The sequence below is a fragment of the Nerophis lumbriciformis genome, linkage group LG16 (genome assembly GCF_033978685.3).
Source record: "Nerophis lumbriciformis linkage group LG16, RoL_Nlum_v2.1, whole genome shotgun sequence".
Lineage (NCBI taxonomy): Eukaryota > Metazoa > Chordata > Actinopteri > Syngnathiformes > Syngnathidae > Nerophis > Nerophis lumbriciformis.
The window spans coordinates 37,336,905-37,344,598 of NC_084563.2; positions in this window are offsets into that span (position 1 = coordinate 37,336,905).

Consider the following 7,694-nt stretch of genomic DNA (forward strand, 5'->3'; position numbering starts at 1 on the left):
ATATATATGTATACATATACATATATATATATAATATATATGTATATGTATATATATATATATATATATTTTTTATATATATATATATATATATATATATACACATATACATTATATATATATATATATTATATATTATATATCAGTGACGTGCAGTCACTAGAGGCAGGTGAGGCGGGGCCTCACCTGCCATCATGGAAAGAAAAGAAATGTTAAAAGAAAAAAAAAAAATTAAATTGTTATATGTATCCAGTGATTATACTATAAAGTTATTTTCCATTTAACTTCCCCAGTTTTAGATTATTTTCATTCAAAATCGCTGAATTTTCACATTTGCCGTTCAAATACTGAGAAGAGACGGTGTGGTGATCAGCAGCCAGTTGAGGCACGTCACTCAGTGCCTCAACATGGATTCCGGACTCGGCTAACTGCTGGCCTGCTGTGCAGTGAGACTGTATTGCTATATGAATTATATTATACAATTCCATGGTTTAGTTAGCTGAGGTATATAATGTACAGTGTATTTTGTCAACAACTGTATGTGTGTAACGTATTTCTTGTGCTGAGCGATCATAAAACGGCTGCAAAAGACGCACTGGCTGAGGCTCCAGTAGCCCCGCCTCCTGCACCCCCGCCGTAGAATTGTTATATCAACTAAAGCCCACACTTAAACTTTCCACGTGCAAGAATGAATCTATTTAAAAAAATTATTTCATAAGAAGCCAAAAAGTGCAAAAACAATAATGTTCGTGTTGGAGGAGTTGTGAATGACTGCAGGGACACAACATTAGGTACACCTGCAAACTGCAGGTGTAACTAATTCACAACTCCTCCAACACGAACATTATTGTTTTTGCACTTTTTGGCTTCTTATTAAATAACTTTTGTAACCTATTTTTATGGGTTTTCCTCTTTGTGATGTTAAGTTCCTGTTATGCGCTGTTATACAGTATATGCCTTGAGCTCTTATTTTGAAGGCGCTAAGAGCGGAAGTGATCTCACGTTGCGGAGGTTTTTGAAAGAAGGTAAATAAAGTGGTCCTCGAGTAAACTGGAGCCTCCGTGTTTGTTATTTTGTAGTTTCATACAGTATAGGCGACATTTATAAACCCTCGGTTACACTTTTTTAAATAGATTCAATCTTGCACGTAGAAAGTTTAAGTGAGGGCTTTAGTTGCGGTGCATGGACTTAATTTCCAAGTAAAGGTAAGACCATAACGGTTTTTTTATTAAATGTGCTTTTTTGTGTGCTACAGTTGGTATGTGTAAAGTTAAAGTACCAATGATTGTCACACACACTAGGTGTAATGAAATTTGTCGTCTGCATTCGACCCATCCCCTTGTTCACCCCCTGGGAGGTGAGGGGAGCAGTGGGCAGCAGCGGCGCCGCGCCTGGGAATCATTTTTGGTGATTTAACCCCCAATTCCAACCCTTGATGCTGAGTGCCAAGCAGGGAAGAATGCTGGTATGAGCTTTTAAACATAACCCGTTAACTGCTGCCAATCAAATGGTGAATAAGATACTCTTTAGGGTTCATACGTTTGTAAATCTGACTGTGATGAAGTCAGTGCCTCACCAGCCATCAACCTCACCGCACGTCACTGATATATATATGTATATTATATATATATATATATATGTATGTATATGTATATGTATGTATATATATATGTACATATATATATGTATGTATGTGTATATATATATATATATATATATATATGTATGTGTATATATATATGTGTATATATATGTATGTATGTATGTGTATATATATATATATAATATATATATATATATATATGTGTATATATATTACATATACATATACACATATATATATATATATATATATATATATATATATATATATATATATATATATATATATATATATATATACATATGTATGTATATAAAAATGTATATGTGTATGTATATATATATATATATACGTATATATATATATATATATACATATATACGTGTATATCCATCCATCCATCCATCTTCTTCCGCTTATCCGAGGTCGGGTCGCGGGGGCAGCAGCTTAAGCAGGGAAGCCCAGACTTCCCTCTCCCCAGCCACTTCGTCCAGCTCTTCCTGTGGGACCCCGAGGCGTTCCCAGGCCAGCCGGGAGACATAGTCTTCCCAACGTGTCCTGGGTCTTCCCCGCGGCCTCCTACCGGTGGGACGTGCCCTAAACACCTCCCTAGGGAGGCGTTCGGGTGGCATCCTGACCAGATGCCCGAACCACCTCATCTGGCTCCTCTCGATGTGGAGGAGCAGCGGCTTTACTTTGAGCTCCTCCCGGATGGCAGAGCTTCTCACCCTATCTCTAAGGGAGAGCCCCGCCACCCGGCGGAGGAAACTCATTTCGGCCGCTTGTACCCGTGATCTTGTCCTTTCGGTCATAACCCAAAGCTCATGACCATAGGTGAGGATGGGAACGTAGATCGACCGGTAAATTGAGAGCTTTGCCTTCCGGCTCAGCTCCTTCTTCACCACAACGGATCGATACAGCGTCCGCATTACTGAAGACGCCGCACCGATCCACCTGTCGATCTCACGATCCACTCTTCCCCCACTCGTGAACAAGACTCCAAGGTACTTGAACTCCTCCACTTGGGGCAAGATCTCCTCCCCAACCCGGAGATGGCACTCCACCCTTTTCCGGGCGAGAACCATGGACTCGGACTTGGAGGTGCTGATTCTCATCCCAGTCGCTTCACACTCAGCTGCGAACCGATCCAGTGAGAGCTGAAGATCCTGGCCAGATGAAGCCATCAGGACCACATCATCTGCAAAAAGCAGAGACCTAATCCTGCAGCCACCAAACCAGATCCCCTCAACGCCTTGACTGCGCCTAGAAATTCTGTCCATAAAAGTTATGAACAGAATCGGTGACAAAGGGCAGCCTTGGCGGAGTCCAACCCTCACTGGAAACGTGTCCGACTTACTACCGGCAATGCGGACCAAGCTCTGGCACTGATCATACAGGGAGTGGACTGCCACAATCAGACAGTCCGATACCCCGTACTCTCTGAGCGCTCCCCACAGGACTTCCCGAGGGACACGGTCGAATGCCTTCTCCAAGTCCACAAAACGCATGTAAACTGGTTGGGCAAACTCCCATGCACCCTCAAGGACCCTGCCGAGAGTATAGAGCTGGTCCACAGTTCCACGACCAGGACGAAAACCACACTGTTCCTCCTGAATCTGAGGTTCGACTATCCGGCGTAGCCTCCTCTCCAGTACACCTGAATAGACCTTACCGGGAAGGCTGAGGAGTGTGATCCCACGATAGTTAGAACACACCCTCCGGTTCCCCTTCTTAAAGAGAGGAACCACCACCCCGGTCTGCCAATCCAGAGGTACCGCCCCCGATGTCCACGCGATGCTGCAGAGTCTTGCCAACCAGGACAGCCCCACAGCATCCAGAGCCTTAAGGAACTCCGGGCGGATCTCATCTACCCCAGGGGCCTTGCCACCGAGGAGTTTTTTAACTACCTCAGCAACCTCAGCCCCAGAAATAGGAGAGCCCACCACAGACTCCCCAGGCACTGCTTCCTCATAGGAAGACGTGTTGGTGGGATTGAGGAGGTCTTCGAAGTATTCCCTCCACCGGTCCACAACATCCGCAGTCGAGGTCAGCAGAACACCATCCTCGCCATACACGGTGTTGATAATGCACTGCTTCCCCCTCCTGAGGCGGCGGATGGTGGACCAGAATTGCTTCGAAGCCGTCCGGAAGTCGTTTTCCATGGCCTCACCGAACTCCTCCCATGTCCGAGTTTTTGCCTCTGCGACCGCTGAAGCCGCACACCGCTTGGCCTGTCGGTACTTGTCCGCTGCCTCAGGAGTCCTATGAGCCAAAAGAACCCGATAGGACTCCTTCTTCAGCTTGACGGCATCCCTCACCGCCGGTGTCCACCAACGGGTTCTAGGATTACCGCCACGACAAGCACCAACTACCTTGCGGCCACAGCTCCAGTCAGCCGCCTCGACAATAGAGGCGCGGAACATGGTCCATTCGGACTCAATGTCCAGCACCTCCCTCGTGACATGTTCAAAGTTCTTCCGGAGGTGGGAATTGAAACTCTCTCTGACAGGAGACTCTGCCAGACGTTCCCAGCAAACCCTCACTATGCGTTTGGGCCTGCCAGGTCTGTCCGGCATCTTCCCCCACCATCGCAGCCAACTCACCACCAGGTGGTGATCGGTAGAAAGCTCCGCCCCTCTCTTCACCCGAGTGTCCAAAACATGAGGCCGCAAATCCGATGACACAACTACAAAGTCGATCATGGAACTGCGGCCTAGGGTGTCCTGGTGCCAAGTGCACATATGGACACCCTTATGTTTGAACATGGTGTTCGTTATGGACAATCTGTGACGGGCACAAAAGTCCAATAACAAAACACCGCTCGGGTTCAGATCCGGGCAGCCATTCTTCCCAATCACGCCTCTCCAGGTTTCACTGTCGCTGCCAACATGAGCATTGAAGTCCCCCAGTAGAACGAGGGAATCCCCCGGGGGAGCACTCTCAAGTACTCCCTCGAGTGAATCCAAAAAGGGTGGGTACTCTGAGCTGCGGTTTGGCGCGTAAGCGCAAACCACAGTCAGGACCCGTTCCCCCACCCGAAGGCGGAGGGAAGCTACCCTCTCGTCCACCGGGTTGAACTCCAACGTACAGGCTCTGAGCCGGGGGGAAACAAGAATTGCCACCCCAGCCCGTCGCCTCTCACTGCCGGCAACGCCAGAGTGGAAGAGAGTCCAGCCCCTCTCGAGAGAACTGGTTCCAGAGCCCTTGCTGTGCGTCGAAGTGAGTCCGACTATATCTAGCCGGAACTTCTCCACCTCGCGCACTAGCTCAGGCTCCTTCCCCCCCAGCGAGGTGACGTTCCACGTCCCAAGAGCTAGCTTCTGTAGCCGAGGATCGGACCGCCAAGTGCCCTGCCCTCGGCTGCCGCCCAGCTCACATCGCACCCGACCTCTATGACCCCTGCTATGGGTGGTGAGTCCATTGGAGGGGGAACCCACGTTGCCTCTTCGGGCTGTGCCCGGCCGGGCCCCATGGGGACAGGCCCGGCCACCAGGCGCTCGCCATCGTGCCCCACCTCCGGGCCTGGCTCCAGAGGGGGGCCCCGGTGACCCGCGTCCGGGCAAGGGAAATCTGGGTTCCTTGTTTGTTTTCTTCGTAAAGGTCGTCGAGCTGCTCTTTGTCTGATCCCTCACCTAGGACCAGTTTGTCTTGGGAGACCCTACCAGGGGGCATAAAGCCCCCGGACAACATAGCTCCTAGGATCATTGGGACACGCAAACTCCTCTACCACGTTAAGGTGGCAGCTCAGAGAGGAGATACGTGTATATATATATACATATATATATATATGTGTGTATATATATATGTATATGTATATGTATATATATATATACATATACATACAGTTGTGTGTGTGTGTGTGTATATATGTATATGTATGTATATTTATATGTGTGTATATGTGTATGTATATGTATGTACATATATGTATGTAGATGTATATATGTATATGTGTATATATACCGGTATGTATGTATATAAGTATATGTATATATGCGTATGTGTATATATATATATATATATATATATATATATGTATATATATATATGTATATATATGTAAATGTGTGTATATATCCGCCCGATTGTAGCTGAGATAGGCTCCAGCGCCCCCCGTGACCCCGAAGGGAATAAGCGGTAGAAAATGGATGGATGGATGGTGTATATACATATATATATGTATATGTGTATATATATATATATGTATATATATATATATATATATATAACAAGTATACCCTAGTGTGTGAATGTGAGTGTGAATGTTGTCTATCTGTGTTGGCCCTGCGATCAGGTGACTACTTGTCCAGGGTGTACCCTGCCTTCTGCCCGGTTGTAGCTTAGGTAGGCTTCAGCACCCCCGCGAACCCGAAGGGAATAAGCGGTAGAAAATGGATGGATATACATATATATATATATATATGTATATATGTGTATAAAAATGTATATGTATGTATATATATATGTATGCATATGTATGTATGTAAATATATGTGTATATATATATGTATATGTATGTATATATATATATATATATATATATATATATATATATATATATATATATATATATATATATGTCTGTGTGGGAAAAAAAATCACAAGACTATTTCATCTCTACAGGCCTGTTTCATGAGGGGGGGTACCCTCAATCGTCAGGAGATTTTAATGGGAGCATTCGCATACCATGGTTTATATAGGGCACAGAGTGGGTGGGTACAGGCTGGCCTAGGGGCGTGGTGATTGGCTCATGTGTTACCTAGGAGGTGTTTCCGTCTATGGCGGCATGTTACAATTTCGCTGCGCTTGTTGAGGGATGACAGGTCTGGACGGTAAATAATAAACAGTTTCTCTTTCAAGCATAGGTTGCATCTTTTATTACCACTATTGTAAGGTGTGCTGGATGCAAGAATTTGCCATGTTATTGAATATTTAACATTATTGTCTTTGAGGTCCCAAATGTGTTTGCTGAGTTCTGTGGTATTTCGCAGGTTTTTGTTCCTGAAAGAAGCCTTGTGATTGTTCCATCTGGTTTTGAATTCACCCTCGGTTAATCCTACATATGTGTCGGATGTGTTAATGTCCTTGCGTATTACCTTAGATTGGTAGACAACTGATGTTTGTAAGCACCCCCCGTTGAGGGGACAATCAGGTTTCTTTCGACAGTTACATGCTTTGTTGGTTTTGGAGTCGCTCTGACTGGGGGTCGACGGCTCATTTGCAATTGTTTTGTTGTGGTTTGAGATGATTTGTCGTATATTGTTCATGCAGCTGTAGCTCAATTTAATGTTGTTCTTGTTGAATACTTTTCTTAGGTTGTTGTCTTTGGGAAAGTGTTTGTCAATCAGATTGAGGAATTTGTGTCCAATGTTCGTTGAGACGTTTTTGCTGTATGGGGGGTTGTACCAGATGATGCCGTTTCGTTTTCTGTTCTTTTTTGGCTGGTTTCCTGGCGTGGGTTCATAGGTGAGGGTGAAATTGTATCCACTTTCATCAAGGGCTTTTTGGTACGGGGGGGTTGCTTGGTCAAATTCAGCTTTGCTAGATGACAGCATCGATAGCCTTTTATTGATTTTCCACCTGGAAAATAAAAGGATCGCGGCTGAACTGGACATTGAGGACAGGGTGGACGCCACAGCCAACAAGGAAGCCTTCATCACATTGAAGGACCACAAACCCAACTTCGCAAATAACCCAACATGCCGACTAATAAACCCAACTAAATCTGAAATAGGAAAAATCAGCAAAATAATCCTGGACAGAGTCAACACAAAAATCAAGGACAAAACACCACTCAACCAATGGAGAAATACAGCAGCAGTAATCAAATGGTTCAACAACATCCAAGACAAACAACAGCACAACTTTATCTCCTTTGATATCGAGGAATTTTACCCTTCCATCACGCAAGACCTACTGACTCAAGCACTAGACTTCGCCTCAGACTACGACTCAATCACAGGCAACGAAAGAAACATCATCATCCACGCAAAAAACTCCATTCTCATCCACAACAGTACACCATGGCAAAAAAAGAACAATGCAACATTTGACGTCACTATGGGAAGTTTTGACGGAGCAGAAACGTGTG